At 36.7% G+C, this 18575-nt stretch overlaps 1 long non-coding RNA gene across 1 annotated transcript in view; it reads left to right on the plus strand.

Moving 5' to 3' along the window:
* LOC131399308 (uncharacterized) overlaps positions 1-18575 on the plus strand; it is a 39893-nt gene that overhangs the window by 20757 nt on the left and 561 nt on the right. The window contains exon 2 of the long non-coding RNA XR_009217098.1: positions 17584-17606. This is a non-coding gene — a long non-coding RNA (uncharacterized LOC131399308). The remainder of the gene's footprint in view (positions 1-17583; positions 17607-18575) is intronic.

The raw sequence follows: 18575 nt of genomic DNA on the forward strand, positions 1-18575 counted from the left end.
TTGGATTGTTGGGGATGAATACAGTGTCTATTATCTCTAGAAGAAACATGTTCTAGCTAGGATTTGAAGATCATGAGGTCATAGTTCAAAAAGTATACTGGATTATAGGATTATGTATGCCAAAATCCAAGAATGATAAGTTACCTACAGATATAATCAAACAACGCTTTACGGCAACAGCAAAGGAAAATCACATATTTTCTTTCTTATAAGGAAGACTGTATCATTTAATACAAAGAACATAGGTTTTAGCATCAGACGTCTGGGTTTAAACCTTCACTTTCCCGTTTTCTAGTGGCATGAACCTGTTAGCTACCTCTCTGAGACTCAACTGCATATCTGTAATACAGAAATAATAACAGTCATCTCATAGATTATGGGAATTACATGTGACAACAGAATATAGGAGTATCTAATTATCTCCACAGAATAGATACTGGATAAATAGCAATATCTTTTTCTTCTAGTCCCTTCTTAAGATGGGCATATTTTCCCTTTAAATACGAGCTGATTTTCAAAATGTGTTGTAACTGGAGCTCCTTAACAAAGCTACTTCCATCAGATTAATGTCCTGATCAAATTTACTTCCCCTCAACTGGGTTCCTGATGACCCATGATTGGTCTCCCTATTACTGCTGAGTCATCCCCATTCAGCAGCCACCCAGCCAAGCACTGATTTATTGACTACTCACTATACCCCAGGGAGGCACTGAGCTGGGCCAGATGTAAGAGTAACTAGTACATCCTGAAGACGCTCAAATGCTATTTCCAGAACAAACTCAAGCAATAATAAACATACAGTCACATTAGGTTCATTCTAAAACAGAGTTCCTCAGATCACAGAACTGAAAACTGTGTCCAAAATATCTTTGAGACAATGGTCTTCGTCAATACTCTCTCCTTCTCAACCCTGTTTCCTCAATTTTCCTGAATTTTCAGTGGGGAGAAGAGGCAGCAACAGAAATTCCGCCATTAAAATTGTTCAAAATTATGATTCTAGGGCACCTACATCTTCTAACTCCATAGCTACCTCCCTCCCCAACCAATGATCCTGTTTTAGGGATATGAAGGCAGCTCCTCATACAGAGGTTGGCAGTCCCCTTGTAGAAGAGACTCTACATTGTAATATCCAGGCATTCATTTAATTTGGGTAACTTTCAAATTGTGGATGAAGAGTTAGGATCAAAGCTCAAGAGTTTATGACTTTGAGTCATGTTGGTGGCATAGCAAGATAAAAAACACTTGGTAAAAGTGACTGAGAAAAGAGTCATCAAATCCCAGGGGGATCTTTTAATGCAATGACAAATTCCAGAATGCATCTAACCGTCTACAGATTCAGTGCAATCCCTATCCAAACTCCAGTGGAATTTTTCACAGAAATAGAACAAACAATCCTAAAATTTGTATGCAGGCATAGAAGACCCCAAATAGCCAAAGCAATCTTGAGAAAGAAGAACTGGAGGCAACACACTCCCTGATTTCAAAATACATTACAAAGCTGTAGTAATCAAAACAGTATGGTATTGGCATAAAAACAGACACATAGATCAATGGAACAGAATACAGAGCCCAGAAATAAACCCACACATGTTTTGTCAATTAATTTACAACAAAGGAACCAAGAATATACAATGAGGAAAAGACAGTCTCTTCAATAAGTGAGGTTGGGAAAACTGGGGCACATGTGAAAGAATGATACTGGATGACTGTCTTACACCTTCCAGAAAAACTAACTCAAAATGGATTCAAGATTTGAACATAAGACCTGAAACCATGAAACTTCTAGAAGAAAACATAGGCAATAAGCTGTTTGACATAGTCTTGGCAATGATTTTTTGGATTTGACACCAAAAGTAAAAGCAAAGGAAGGAAAAATAAACAAGTGGGACCACATCAAATTAAAAAGCTTCTTAACAGCAAAGAAAACCATCAACAAAATAAAATGGCAACCTACCGATTGGAAGAAAATGTTTGCAAATCATCTATCTGATGAGGGGTTAATATCCAAAATATATAATGAACTCATACAACTCAATAGCAAAAAAACAAAAAATCTGATTAAAAAATGAGCAGAGGGTCTAAATAGACATTTTTCCAAAGAAGACACACAGATGGCCAACAAGTGCATGAAAATGTGTTCAACGTCACTAACCATCAGGGAAATGCAAATCAAAACTACAATGAGATATCACCTCACATCTGTTAGAAGGGCTATTATCAAAAAGACACGAACTATCAGGTGTTGGCAAGGATGTGAAGAAAAGGAAAGCTTTGTGTACTGTTGGTAGGAATGTAAGTTGGTGCAGCCGCTGTGGAGAACAGTATGGAGATTACTCAAAAAGTTAGAAATAGAATTACCATACGATCCAGCAAACCCACTTCTGGGTATTTATCTGAAGAAAATAAAAATAATAACTTGAAAATATATGAGCACCCCTGTTCATTGCAGCGTTATTCACAATAGTCAAGTTATGGAAACAACCTAAATGTCCACTCATGGGTGAATAGATAAAAAAATGTAATACACACACACACACACACACACACACACACACAGGAATATTATTCAGCCATAAAAAAAGAAAGAAATCTTTCCATTTGCGACAACATAGATGGAACTTGAGGGCATTATGCTAAGTGAAATAAGTCAAATAGAGAAAGACAAATACTGTGCGATTTCACTTATACGTGGAACCTAAAAAAATAAAAATAAACAAGCTCACAGATACCGAGAACAGATTGGTGGTTGCCAGAGGCAGGAGGTGGGTAATGAGCAAAATGAGCGAAGAGGGTCAAAAGGTACAAACTTTCAGTTATAAAATAAATGTCATGGAGATGTAATGTACAGCCTGGTGACTCTAGTTAATAATACCGTACACATCTTTGAAAGTTGCCAATAGAGGAAATCTTAAAAGTTCTCGTCACAAGAAAAAACAATTTCATAACTATGTATGGTGAATGGATGTTAACTTAGACTTATTGTGGTGATCAATACACAATATATATAAATATTGTATCATTACATTGTACACATGAAACTAGTATAATGTTATATGTCAATTATGCCTCAATAAAAAAAATGTGATATAAAGGCGATTTCAATAGTACCTAAATGGTGTGTGTGTGTGTGTGTGTGTGTGTGTGTATAAAAGAATGCATCTAATAGAAACATATAAATAGGTGTATGACCATTTAGACCTGCATCAAGGCAATTGCATATATACCATTGCCGGCTACTTTATCTGAGGCATTTCAGTATTATCCATTTTATTTCTAACTTCTAAATATCAAGACTGTTAACCTTTCTAGAGAATCAATGTAACTTTATAGAAAAGGGTTTCAACTAAGCAGAATTTTCTTTTTTCATTGAAAAAAAGTAAAGTACTGTTTTGGATAGGAACAGTTTTTTGACAAAATCTAACACATTTTATGTCTGCCGCTTAAAATAGTTTAATTACTAAAATAAGAAATCACACATCAATGTATTGGGATATCTTTAATTTTATTTATTTATTTTTCGCCCAAAGCCCCAGTAGATAGTTGTATGTCATAGCTGCACATCCTTCCAGTTGCTGTATGTGGGACACGGCCTCAGCATGGCCAGAGAAGCGGTGCGTCAGTGCGCGCCCAGTATCCGAACCCCGGGCCGCCAGCAGCGGAGCGCGTGCACTTAACCACTAAGCCACGGGGCTGGTCCATGGGATATCTTTAGAAATAATGTTTTAATGATTTGGGAAACAAATAATTGTTTGAAATTTTTCAACATAGACCCTCTAACAATTTTACTATGTTCTTTTAATTCAAATTTCACTGGTACATGGCAGAATATGATTAGATACTATCTGGCTTTTGATTTCAATGCTTGTTAATGTCTGTATTCATATTAGATCATGGATGTAAGGCACTTGAAAAGACATGTTGTTTCACGTTTAGCCCACAACAGGTATCAGCAGCCTTAGTCAAGCCATAGACTCAGTTCAACGAAGTACTTCAAAATAGTGGAAGTAAGCAGGTACATCCTAATGTGATTTGGCATGGACTTTTGGGGAGAAATTTAAAATTTCGATCACTTGGAAGAGACAAAAGTGAAAATTATGCAAGCAGTAGATAGAAATTTTACGCTGTATCTCCCAGTCTGCAGATTTGAATTCTTACAAATTTCTTGTACAATTTGCACATTTTTTCATCTCCTCGGCACAAATCTATTCCTGTGTCTGCTTTAAATATAGGACAGGAGTATAGGAGAAAACAAGCTTTTATAAAACTGTTTAGAAAATGAGCAGAATAATAGAAAAGGCCCTTCTGTTTAAGACAAATAAGCTTAAAACATTCGAAACCTCCAGGGCACATCAATAAATCCTTATTTCCCAGCTATAGGGCAATCTGTGGCACTTACTTATGTTTACGTTATTAATTTGATCGAATTTTATGTTCTTGTTCTAAGATGAAGAACACGCTACAGCAAAACATTAGCCCACCAAGAAAGAACGTGTCTCAGGATCCCACCCACTGTCCTCTTAACTCTTGGCTTCCTGGTTTTTCATCTAACCTCCATCCACTCTTTAGTTTTTTCACACTTTCTGTTCCCTGTCTATCATTTAAATATAAATATATCTCTGAGTTCTACTCTAAATTCTTCCCTTCTTTCTCTACACATTTTCCATTGGTGATGTTATCTAATATCATGACTTCTTATACCAAATTATTCCCAAATCTACAAATCCAACTGAGATTTGTCTTGAGCCTTCCACCTAAAAGTCTTCCTGGTTCTTGACTCGTTTCATGCCCTAGCCTATATTCATCTTTCCTCAAGCTTGTTCCTTTTCCTATGATTCTCATTGTTAAGGAATAGCTCCATCATTCAGTGACCCAACACGGAAATCTGTGCGTTATGTTTGAATGTTCGTTCTCCCACACTCTCCATAGTCACTCAATCACCCAGTGATGTCTACATTACTTTCAAAATATTTCCGGAGTCGGTCCATTTGCCCCCTCTCCTTACTGCTTATTTTAGGCAAATAGGATTCCTTTTCTGGATTATTGAAACATCCTTCTAAAGATAAGCTCTTTCTTAAATCCTTATGGTAGGCAGAACAACGGCCTCCCAAAGATGACCATGTCCTAATCCTTGAGACCTGTGAAAATGTTACCTTATGTGGCAAAAGGGACTTTGCAGATATGATTATATTAAAGGACCTAGCATTGAAAAAGAATATCCTTGATTATCCAGGTGGGTCCAATCAAATCACAAATCTTTAAAAGCTGAGAACTTTTTCCAGACATGTTCTGTCAATAAGAAAAGGGCAAACGTGTCATCACTCAGAGTAGGGGAAGGAATTAGGGAGGGATCAGTGATCCTGCCTCCTCTATATGATTTGACTTATTGAACTTGACCTATAGAATTATTTTTTGACCATGTCTTTCTTCCTATTTTCAGAGTCACCTGATCGTTTTGGGGACACTTCAGAGTCTTTCTTTCCTGTTGATTTAGGATTCCTTTTCCTTAGCCTTTTACCACTCATCCATCTGCTCTCATGCGCCCAAATAATCTATTCTACTATCTCCTTTACCTTCCTTTTATGCTTGTAAGTTTATGCCTTTTGTTGCTAATAGGTTTTTTGTCTAATTTAGGAGGTTTGGGTAAGAAGTTTAAATAAATGTGTGTGTTCAACCTGCAATCTTTTCACAAAGCCCCTCCCTCTTCAATTTTCTTACCTTTCCAAACTCTTTAAAAAAAAATTGATTTCTGCCTACTTGTTCCTTTTTGCACTGTTGGATTTGAGTGATGGCCTCTTAATGTAAGGCTTAGCGGAATCAGGACAAATTTTATAGAACAAATGAAATTTTGAGATCTAAAGACTTTATCACATATTGAAGATTTATATAAAATGCAATATCAAAAATAATTATATTTTTGGAAACAGAATGAATCCCAAACCTGTCTTCCCCCAAAGAAGTTGAAACCCCAAGAGACATTTAATAGAACACAGGTTTTTAACTTAAATAAAGGAAAGTCCCCTACCTTTGTGCTCTATAAAGAGCACAGAGGTTTTCGGTTTTAAGCAGGAAATTTAAGATCAGATGTCAGAACCCAATAACTGGTTGCAGTAGAGTGTCACCTTTTGCTTAGCTCCATATTTTATACTCAGTATATATATATATATATATATATTATATATATATATATATACTACTTTAATCTTCCCTTACTTTTTGGAGAAGAGCCAGACTGAAAATGCATGTTTTCAAAGGACTTGAATAGAATCTTGTTTAAAATGCAAAACACGGTTTCTTTTTTAACATCTTGTGGTATGCTTTAATATTTTTCTCTATGTCCTCATGGTTTTTTTGGCTTCTTGGGAAGGGGTGGAGGAAACCAAGTACAAAAACAAAGAGAGGGAGAGAAAGAGAGAGAGAGATGAAAGGCACCAATAATGATCATTTTTCTTAAATATAAACCAAGTCTTCTTAAATCCTTTCCAGATTGAGTCTTGGTCCCTTCTATAATTTTTTAAGATCAATTCAAATTTTATTCAAGTAAGACTTTTGTCTTTATTTTGGTCCCAAACATGAGTGTTATGAAGTTACCATTAATCTGTTAAAGAATTCTTTTAAGAAGGAGTACTTGATTTTAAAATAGAAATATGCTTCATAAAAGCCTCAATCATAAATTATAAATTTTACAGAAAACAGAATTTGCAGTGAGACCAGTCCTAAGTTACTCTCAAGGTCACTCTGCCACTTGAGCCAACAGTCCTTGGAGTAAATGATGATATGGTCGTTGTTACAAGAAACATGACACTTCCCAAGGAAAAAATCTCATGACAAACCCAACTATTTGCATGTAACGGATAGTCAATAACTTGACAAAAAAAAAAAAAAAAAGAAAAGAAAAAAAAGCAGATAGAGGAAATGAAGAGAAGAGTACAAAGGGAGTGGTGCAAACGTTTTGATGATGTTTTCTAAAGGATAAAATTAAAGTATTATAAATTTCCTTCCTTCAACAGTGACCAAACATGCTGCACAATAACTTCTGAATTTGGCATTTTACCAGACCTCCATGGAGAATATTCTCTGAGCGCAGTCTGAAAATAAAAGAAGAGAAAATAAACAAACACTACAACCAATTGAAAAATTATTTGTGAGCATCCACAGATGGCATTTACTAGATTATAAGAGGGCTAATAAAGCTCTGTCTTGTATATGTGATTGCATAGAACTTCAATCTGTCATTTTTGCATAATTGAGAAAGCAAGAGTCTGACATGATTAGTTTGAGAAGGTGATAATGAGAAAATATTCTGACCCATTTGTAGCTTGTCTAAAACACATTGAACAGAGGAGGAACACATCTGGACATACAGTAATTTAAGGGTATAGTTATTGCATCCCCATTCCTTTTAGCCTCAGTTCAATTTAGGGTTATTATCTAATGGATTTAAAATTAAACTTTGTCTCTGCTATTAAGGTGACATGTGAGTCTCAAAAGTACCTTACAAGTTGCTTTGAGGGGGTCTTTCTCTGACATTGTTAAATGTGAATCATGAGTTACAGAACTTTAAAACTGGCCATGTGATGCAGATAAGGCAAGTAAACTGTGGTGGTGAAAACGACAGATTGTTTGTTCTTAACAATCGTTAGAGAATGGGTCAGACCTGGAATTCTGTTACAAAGAACTTGGATTATGAGATTAGAAGAAAATCTGGCCCAGTCCAAAGCCATCTTTGGCATGGGAGGAATTCTTGAAAGTTTTGTAAATTGTGGGAGTACCATGAAGAGTTGGGCAGGCTACATGAGCAAATGGAGCATGTCTAGCCAGAGGAGAGTGGCCAGATGAGAAGGAGATCAGAAGCAATTAGAAAGCATGAGGAAATATTGAAGGAACTGGGGATAAATTAAAGAGGCTTGTGACAGCATCTGTAAATATCTGAAAAGCTGAACATAAGCACAGGGGGAAAAAAATCGAAAAACAAAGCTAACGTTCTCTTTTGGGGGACTTGTTCTTGTTGGACCTAAAAAGGGCAGACTCAGGATGAATGCAGGGTGGTTAGAATGAGATGCAATTTAGTCAAAACAAGAGATAACTTTCTAGCAATTTGGTTCTCCCAGAGTGTCCTACATTGGGAGAAACTACATCAGTAGTTTCCAGTCTCAGTGAGAAGGTTGAGCAAAGTCTAGATAGAGAATGGAGGAGATAATCAAGCATTGAAGCAGTACTGAATTTCATGACTTCTAAAGTCCTTCCAACCCTTCGAGTTAGTAAATGTTTTGGCTTGGTCTGAGCATCTGGGCACACCCTGAACCCAATCACGGGGCCATGCCTGCTTGATGTGTCACTATTCCACAAACCATTATTTTCTCCAGATATTTTGGCGGTGAAGATTAAATGCAGCTTTCATTTGATTAGTGTATTTACTAAAAACAAATAATGCTATCACCATTCACAATTTGACATCTTTTTTCTAGGTGTATGCCTTTATAGGAATTTCAACAGGCATTAGGTACAATTTAATTCATCAGCTATTTTTATCAAATGTTATAAGTGTCAGGTTAGTAAAACGTAGAATCTGGATTTTATGCATGGCATGGGGTTTCTATTTCCTTAGTATTTTTCCATTTAACACCTTAAAATATCCTCAAAATAGCTGATTATAGGGTTTTGATTTGAGCCATGGCCTAGATGTTGAGTTGCACTCAGTACACAATTTTCCCTCCCTATATCTCTTCCCACATCCAGCATAGGAGGCTATTTTGAGGCTGATAGGGGAAGGGATATTTGACCTACTTAGGAGACTAATGTAAGCATTTGATATACGTGGATTACCTTCCCATACTTTTTTGTGTGTGTGTGTGTGTGTGAGGAAGATCAGCCCTGAGCTAACATCCAGGCCAATCCTCCTCTTTTTGCTGCGGAAGACTGGCCCTGGGCTAACATCCGTGCCCATCTTCCTCCACTTTATATGGGACGCTGCCATGGCATGGCTTGACAAGCGGTGCGACGGTGCGCGCCCGGAATCCGAACCTCGGGCCGCCAGCAGCGGAGCGCGCGCACTTAACCACTGCAGCACGGGGCCATACTTTAAACTAGGGTAACCCATCCACATCCATCTGGCTTCCACCAGTAAGGGAGTGGTCCTCTTTTGCTATCCTAGACTGTTCATAGGAAAAGTCTTAAATCTTGTTGTTTCGTTTCGGCCTCTATCCCCACCTTTTCACATTCCACTCCTGCCCTTATATGATTACTTACTTTTAGCTTCATCTCAGTCTTTGGTTTTGACTCTGGACATTTCTCAGTGTCAGAGTCTACACTTGGCCTCTGGTGCTCTTGCTCTGGCCGCCCTCCTACTTGATCAGTACCTGGTTTGGGTCACAATCCCACTTGCCCAGTCCCTGATACTGGCACGTTCAGATGGATCAACTTCTAGGCTTACCTTAAATACTCATGAAGATGGACAGATGGCGGCCTCTTTCCAAATTGCTACTGGTGGAGCTCAGAGATGGCATTTCTGAATGCCAAATAATAGGTCATGTGTGCACAATTTGAGATTCTTACAATAGGCTGATGGTTCTGGGTGCCTTCTATTTGAGTTCAGTTTCCTGGGTCCCATCCTGGGTCACATCACATCAGATCGATGTCTTACTCTATAATATTTTGGAGACATCCACTGTGCTCTGACTGAACCTCTAGAGAATATGAACAAGAACAATGATATGGCAAAGTGTGGCATCAATGTGGTCATTTATCTAAGCCAAGCACCCAAAGCAGGGATATTTTTCTGACTCGACTCAACAGGTTTATGAGAAAAATGTAATTGGGTACCATTTTACTTGAAACTCTATCAGGCAAATGCTTAAGCACAATATTCCCCTGGAACAAATAGTTTCCTTTAAGAAAATTGAGATTAAAAAAAACATTCAATTAAAATTAAAGTAAAATAGAAAATCTTAATTTAAACATGTAGACCAGTTATAGAGAAATTTACAAAAAACAAGCACGTAAAAAATGAAGATAAAGAAAATAGGAACGTACTTAGTGACATGCCATATAGGGGATAAATTTGTTTTGGGGCAGGTTTAGAGAGTTCTTCAACCTCCTGTCTTCTAAATTTCCAATTAAAATATGAACATGGAGAATAGGGGAATGTGTTTGTTTACACTTGGCAAGAACTGATTTCCTGTTTCTAAGAAAAACAGCTTTCAAAGCTTTTTTGGACTTCAAATAGCTCTTGCAAAACAATATTTTGATGAGCTAAGTGTAAATGAATCAGAAACATATGGATTGGATTTCCATTGAGATACACATGGGTTTAAACATAAGCTGAAGAGAATGCCTGGTAAGTTATACTTGGAATTGATGGAAACCAAAATGTGGTACATTTTTCAAAACTTATTTTGAGATACCTTATGTCCTGTCCCGCAGCCCAAACACTGGAGGTTTATTCTCTCTTTTTAGGAAATCTTTTTGGAAGGTGGAAGTTACTTGTTCTTTAATGGAAAAGAATTAAGTTTTAACAAGCATGCTTCAAACTGATGTTATCACATGCATCTACCTATCTGCAGGAGTGAAGAAATCCTCAGGGCCACTAACACAAATAAATGTTCATTTTCAACAATTTTCTTTGCCCTTGCTCTTTTCCATTTCATTTCCCTGACCTCAGAACAGAAGTATCTAAGGATGGGAGGATAGTGAATGAAATCTCATATTGAAAGTTTTGCTAAAACATGTATATGTGGCTATATCTATCTTTGCATCTCGTAAAGCTGTCTTCACAATAGTTCTACAAATAGTTTGTTTAAAGTAAATGATTTCAAAAATATATTTTCTTCTATCCTGAGTGATACTTAAACTTGCACTGGGAACCATCTTGATAGAAGATGTTATGATACTAAATAATTTGGGACTATAAATTCTGATCCATAGAAGAGATGATTACATGATTAATGCTATTTATATAGCCTAATCCTTTCAAGGTCTCTGGGGTTTGTGAAACAATGGTATAAGAGATATTTCTCTTACCCACTCACCAACAGATTTGCATCAGATGTTGTTATGGGCTGAATTGCGTCCCCCTAAAATTTATATGTTGAAGTCCTAACCCCCAGCACCTCAGAATGTGACTGTATTTGGACAGAGGGCCTTTAGAGAGGTAATTAACTTATAATGAGGTCATTAAGGTGGGCTCTAATCCAAGATGGCTGATATCTTTATAAGAAGAGATTAGAACACACACACAGAAGGAGGACGATGTGAAGACACAGGGAGAAAGTGGTCATGTATAAGCCTAGGAGAGAGGCCTCACAGGAAACCCACTCTGCCAATTCCTTGATTGTGGACTTCTAGTCTCCAGAATTATCAGAAAATAAATTTCTGTTGTTTAAAGCCACCCTGTTTGTGGTACCCTGATATGGCAGCCCTAGCACACTAATACAGTTGTGAAGATGTTTGTCCTCCACCATTCACAAGTCATTGTGACTGTTAACTACAGGCCAGAGTCTAGTATTTCCTTCAGTTGCACCTGGAAGATGGCGTCCTAGAACCTAAGTGTTTGACCATGATGGAAGTCATCAGGATTAAATGCCAAGACCTCTGTGATCTACAGCACACAGGAAGAAGACTACTTAAGCCAAAGCACAGGTCCAGTTCTCCAGGTCCTGGCATAATCTGTTCTTGGCATCCCTCTGGCAGTAGCTGAATCCTATTCGTTTCCCTACCTAGATTCTGTTCTTTGCCCGTTTCCCTTGGTCTTGGTTTATATTAGACTTTCCCTCTTTATTCATTTCTGCCAAAATTTGGACTCCACTCCTAGCCTGGTTCCTCAGCTATGGCCTGACACCTGTATTCTGATCTCATAGGAAAGCACTGAATTCAAGGTAAGTTGTATGTCCGTCTGGTTGTACTAGTCAAGACCATGGTGGCATTCTTGCCGTGTGGTGGCTTAACAGCCACCCTTTGTAGGTATATCTCTTTCCTCTTCCTGTTAGCTTGGCTGTGTCTGCCCATTCAGGCCTGCTGCTTTCTCTAAACTGCTCTGGACTTCCCTGCCAGCTGATTGTCCCCCTACTGCATATGCCATTGATAACCTAAACCACTGGTTCTAGTATCAGACTGCTTGTGTTCTTATTCTGACCGCTTCTGTAATAATTTTGTGCCAAAGTTCTTCCATCTGAAAATGGGGATAATAATAGTATCTATTTCACAAGGTTGTTGGGGGATTTAAATAGGATAGTATACGTAAAGTGATTTGAACAGGGCCTTGTATATTGTAAAAGCTCAATATATGTTAGCTAAATTTAAGAATGATAATGGCTACTCTAGGATATGAAAACATATTTGATCATTATAACAGCCCGGAAAGGAGGGAATTATTTCTATCTTTTACAGATGAAAAGACTGAGCAGAACCTGATTGGATTTAAAACCCAAGGTTTTCATCCTCTTAACAGCATAGTTCCACCCTAGAAGAGATAGCCAAAGGAAATGGGCCAAATACAGTGACTCACTGTTGCCTAAATATAACATGTCTTCATCAGGAGCCATTGGGGAAAAAAGACTCCCTTTGATTAACATAGCTATTACCAGGACAGTGGAGAAGCTCTTATACTTTTCTTAAGAGGAGAGTTGGACCAAGTGCCCTACAGTTAGAAGGAAACTTATTATCTGCTCTGGAAGTCCAAATCCTAATCAGACTCACAGATCTGAAAGAAAACATCCATATCCGTATCACACACTGAATAAATCAGGAAACTCAGAATGTATTGAAGACTTTGAATCTTTGTGAGTTGGGTGATCTCATGATCACAGCATTCTGAAGTGCATTAGTACATTTTCATTTCGTATATAGGAGCCTCGAAACTGAGACGCGTGGCAATAAATTAAATCATCAAGTCCTCAAGCAAACCAGTGGATTTTGGTTCATGCTTCTTGCTCCTTCCTCATTGTATTTGGCTGACCACAGTATTATCTCTGTTGGGAGTGGGAGTGGGGGACAATAAACTACAAATAGTGTAAGCAGGAGTTGATACTTCATGGGGGTTAGCGTAATTGAAACTGCCTTCACGGAATTTCTTGCACTTACAAAGTGTTAGTATACAAAATCATTTGGAAACTTGGTCAAAGACATGTAGTATTATATCATATGAGGCCATGAGATGAAGAACTATCTTCTCAAGAGTGAAGTAAAGGAAAACATATAAAGCTGATTTTAAACATCTTCCTCTGCTTCCATTGTCACTGACTAGTGCCCCGAGGAACTCAAGGGTGGTTTGGAAGCATTTAACTGTTGTTATGTTAAGGAGACAACCAGTAGCCACCCTGAAGCTAACCAAGCCTCCCTACGAGAGCTGCCTTATTTTTAAAGCGAAGATCTCTTCAAGAGGAGATTAAGCCTCATTACCACAATCTGCAGTGTACCTGCCACTCCCTTTTGAATATTCATTCCCCAACCAAATAAAAGTTCCTCCTTCCCTTTGTTCCAGGATTCCATAACTTTAGAAATGATTCCTCGTGGCCTCCTATTTGCTGCAAATACACTTTACTTTGTGAGACAACTTCCACTGGTGTAGAGTCTTATTTAACTCACAGGAGGCGAGCCTACTTGGTTTGGTAATACCATCCTGTCTTCTAAATGATTTTAATTATTCTCTAAAAGTATAAGTAGCATGGTTGATAGCAATTTCCATAAATTTCTCTAAGAAGGACACTGCCAAACATGCAAAAAAAATAATCTTCACGGTGTTGGGCTATGGTCATTGTATTACTAAATAAGACTAAAATAAGAATTATTCCCAAGAAGACACGTGTGGATCTCTCTGTGGGTGCTGTGTGTTGGACTGAAAGGGGAGGTGTGACAAGCAGGGTGTCCCTTAGAGAAAAAAATAGAATTGTAATCTTGTGCATGTTTATTCAAAGAAATTGACTACACTGACTTCAATATTTTTCATGTGAAGGTTGCAGGACATAGTACTAACTATTCAAGTTTCAACTCCAGGTTACCATGCAGAGAGGCTGTCCCTGAGTCCCTCAGCTAAAATAGCCTGCATTCCAAACTAATGACACTTTTTCCTATTATTCGTTTCATTTTTTTTTCATAATACTTACCATTATCTGCAAGTGGCTTGTGTGTTTGAGTATTTATTATCTCACTCTCCCCACCAGAATGTTGGCATGATTCAGGGACCTAGTTTATCGTATTCATTACTGTGTCCTCAATATGTAGAATCCTGCCTGCCACAAAGGAGGCATCCAATCATAATGATTGAAAAACAATAACTAAATGATTGATTGAATGTTCACAAAGTTGAGAGAAATTTTTCCAAAGAAAAACACAAACCAGTTTTTAAATTCTATTAATAAGATTCACCACTGGAATTAAAGCCAGCTCTGTAAATTACAGCATAGATTATCAGATAAAATGTGTGGCTTCTTACTTACCGCTATCACTTCATTTGTTTCTTTTGTATATTCATTCACCAAACATTTACACAACTCTTATTGTGTGCCAAATGTAGTACTTTTGAAATAAGGATAATAATGTGTAAGATACAGTTCTAGTAGAAGCAGGAGCTGTATTCGCTACATAACTAACAAGGAAAAAAATTAAATAGGAAATGCATGCACCATGTAAAAGCTTTTTTCAAGTGGACTGCCATCCTAACTACTGCCAACACATGTAAGAGGGCAATTTTTAACATATACAATCAAGTTACTGCCCAAAACATGATAAGCTTGAGTAAAGAATGAAGTTCTAGGCTAGAAATAGTTTTCATTGACTGACAGTTGAGTATCAGATAAGATAGAATCCCATCATCCTTTCAAATGTTATTGCCTCCCAAGAAGACACTATTTCATATGGCAAGAAGTTTGGGTAGGAAAGTTGGATAAATTTTATGGTACTTTACTCACAAGTTAAGTTTCTTTTAATTTAACTTTATTCACAAGTTAAGTGAAACTCAGAAGTTTCACAGAACCAAAGATATCTCTTGTTAACTGAAAAATTACCCATATTAGTGGTTTATATTTAAAAAATAACATCCCATGTAGTACAAAATACTTTCTAAAATGGGAAATAAATGTCATGAATTGAATTGTGTCCCTCAAAAAAGATATGTTTGAGTTCAGTACCTCAGAATGTGACCTTATTTGGAGATAGGATCTTAGAGAGGTAATTGAGTTAAAATGAAGTCATTAGGGTGGGCCCTATAAAAAAGGGAAAATTTGGACACAGAGCCAGTACATGGAGACAATGTCATGTGAAGATTAGAGTGATGCTGCTACAAGCCAAGAAACTAGGAGAAAAGCTTGGAACAGATCCTTCCCTAGAGCCTTCAGAAGGGGTGTGGCTATACCAACACCTTGATTTCAGATTTCCAGCCTCCAAAACTGCCAGACAATACATTTCTGTTGTTTAAGCCACCCAGTCTGTCGGCCTTTGTTACATTAGCCCTAGCAAATCAATACAAGAAGCTAGGTTGGAATTAAGACAACAAATATATGATTAAATCCTGCTTGAATGGATTTTCCAGTCGTAGTAACCATTTACTTTTCATTTGGAAAAGAATAAATTGCTGAAACTTTGAACAATGTTTTCGAGAAAAAATACACTACTGTGTTAGATTATTACTATTATTTGAGAGAAACAATGAATGTAGCTTTAAAACAGTCATGGCATGTTCATAACACAAGAAAGTCATTGAATTATTTCAACAGATGCCAAAAACATACTTTTAACACCTCAATATTTTGTTTTGATTCTTTAAAAAATCCAAACACAAATAATAAACAAACAGAAATCAAAGAATAGAGTTTTACTTGTCAACTATTGTCTTCAATTAAATCTAATATAAAATGTTTAATGTAACAGAATAGACATTTCCATTAAAGTCAGGAAAAAAATAATCATACCACCATAACCAACCTTACTCAGCTTTGTTTTATGATCAGAGTCAATGTACGGAGGTAAAGAAAATAAATAAGACATATAAGTGTTGTAAAGGAGAAACCAAAAGTGATCAGTTTTCTAGATAAACTGTTCTATGTAAAGAGTGAAAAACATCAACTCAAAAACTGTTAGAAGCAACAACAGAATTTATTATGACTATTAAATTCAAAATAAATGAGCACACATTATATATGCATGTAAAATATAAATTATATATAATAATTATGAAAAATATAAATTTAAGTGAAAATGCCAAAGGAATAAATTTAATAAGAAATATACACGGTTTGTACAGAGAATATGCGTGTGTGCGAAAAAATAAATATTTTTCCCATTTATTTAATTTCAATAAACATGGCAATAGGACTTTCAAAAATGAGAAAATCATATAAATTTTATATGAGAAACTAAAGTGTGAATAACCAGAAAAGTTGTGTAAAAGAATAATGAGAAGGGACTTTTGCTCCCAGACATTAAAAGACACGTACACATGACATTTATTTTTTTAAAAAAAGGATAGTGCTTTCCGGACTCTTTGTTCCCTCATACTTAAATGAGTACATAGTAGAATAATTGGATACAGATAAAAGTAAAGTAAGACAACCATTATTTTTTAAAATTATCTGAAGTCCTACAAAATACCAATAATCTATCTTAACATACTATTGTATATCTTTCCAAATATTTTTCTAAAATTTAGGGATATACACATTTTATTTCCAAATAGGATTATACCATATACATTCTTTTGAAGTCTGCTTTTATATTTAATATATCAAGGAAATACATCATTTTCGTGCTTTCATGGTATTTAACCACATGAATATGCCATTGGTTACTAAGTCTACTCCTTCATTTTAGGTTTTCAGATTAGTTGTTTTTTTAGTCATTATAAACGAGGTTCAAAAGACAACCATATAAAGATACATCTCTATCCTTATACAAAGTAGTTCCTAAAGATGGATTTTTGGAAGTGAAGTTAATGGGTCAAAGGAACAAAACAGAAATTCCAGAACTTCTCCAACACACTCACCCATACAAACTTATACACATATACAAAAGATTTATCTATATGCATATTCATTAAAACATTTTTATAATAGCAAAAATTGCTAACATAAAATCATCAATAATAATTTATTGTTTTACTAAATAATCCTGCACTATTTAATGCTACATTAAAAGTATCATGCTATTGGGGCTGGCCCCATGGCTTAGCGGTTATGTGTTCCGCTGCTGGCGGCCCATGTTGGGATCCTGGGCGTGCACCGCCACACTGCTTCTCTGGCCATGCTGAGGTGGTGTCCCATGTACAGCAACTAGAAGGATGTGCAACTAACCTACAACTATCTACTGGGGCTTTGGGGAAAAAAAGGAGGAGGATTGGCAATGGATGTTAGCTCAGGGCCAGTCTTCCTCAGCAAAAAGAGGAGGATTGGCATGGATGTTAGCTCAGGGCTGATCTTCCTCACAAAGGAAAAAAAAAAGGTATCATGCTATAGAAAACAATCGTTTGAGATGTTCCTGATGTTCTAAGAGTAAAATAAGTTTACGAAGGAAGCATGCATATCAACTGTGAATAATTTTTCTTGGGAAGATAATGACTGCCTTGTTTTATTTATTGTGCTTTTTTTTCATTTGCAGCAGTTGCTGCAATGGAGATTTACTAGGTATGTGGTTCTTCCCTGTGTCTGGGCAGGTTCAGGGTCCTTGAACATCCACTTCTTACTCTCTCTTCATGCAGTGGACTTTTCCAAACGCTTCTCTTCCTCCAAGATCTAGACTAAATCCTTACAGCATGATGAAGTCATTTCCAAGTGCTGCAGCCCCAGCTGGGCAACCTCCTCCCTGCGTTTCAACATCACTGACTCTGTGCTAACCTTTTTAGATAAGCTGATTTTTATTCCCCAGTCAGTCTTACCGTTCTTCTACATCAACACGTGCACACTGCAGAAGGCAGAAGCCCATCAGAGAAGATGGGCAGGGAAACATCTAATTAAATCAGAAATCTCCATATCTTGTTTATTTTAATATTCATATGAATTTTATTGAGACACCTAGCTATATTATGAGGTGGCAACTTCTGTCTTATTTAGTGAACCTTTAGAAAAGAGAGAGAGAGAAAGAAATGACTTTTTATCTCCCAACACATGACTTCATTTCCTATTATTTTGCCTTGAGTGTCACATATCTGAAGGCTATAAGCAATGTAGAAGTATCATTGAGATGTAGACTACTTATGGTACAAGATGATGTGTGAGTGGCAGTTCTAATTGCAGCCTCTTTTAATCTCTCTAAAATGCCAATAAGGTCATAAAAAGGATAAGTGCCATCAAGACAATCTACAGCTGTAATTTGAAAATAATTGATGCTATTTATAAGACAGATAGAACATGACTGAGACACTATACAGACTTAGAAAAATATGACAATGGGTTTTATTTAAAAAAAAATTAAAAACATGGAAATAAATTTCTTACTTTTTTTTCCTCTGTCCCTGACTCAGATTCCAAGCGTTTATGGCAAGCAGAAACCAGAGCAGATATTCTCTGTTCCCCTTGGATTATCCTTGACTTTGTAGTCATGGTCCTATTTTTTCATTTTCCACCACCCCACATTTTCCATACTTAGATTGAAAC

The sequence above is a fragment of the Diceros bicornis genome, chromosome 37, assembly GCF_020826845.1.
Source record: "Diceros bicornis minor isolate mBicDic1 chromosome 37, mDicBic1.mat.cur, whole genome shotgun sequence".
In the NCBI taxonomy this organism is placed as follows: domain Eukaryota; kingdom Metazoa; phylum Chordata; class Mammalia; order Perissodactyla; family Rhinocerotidae; genus Diceros; species Diceros bicornis.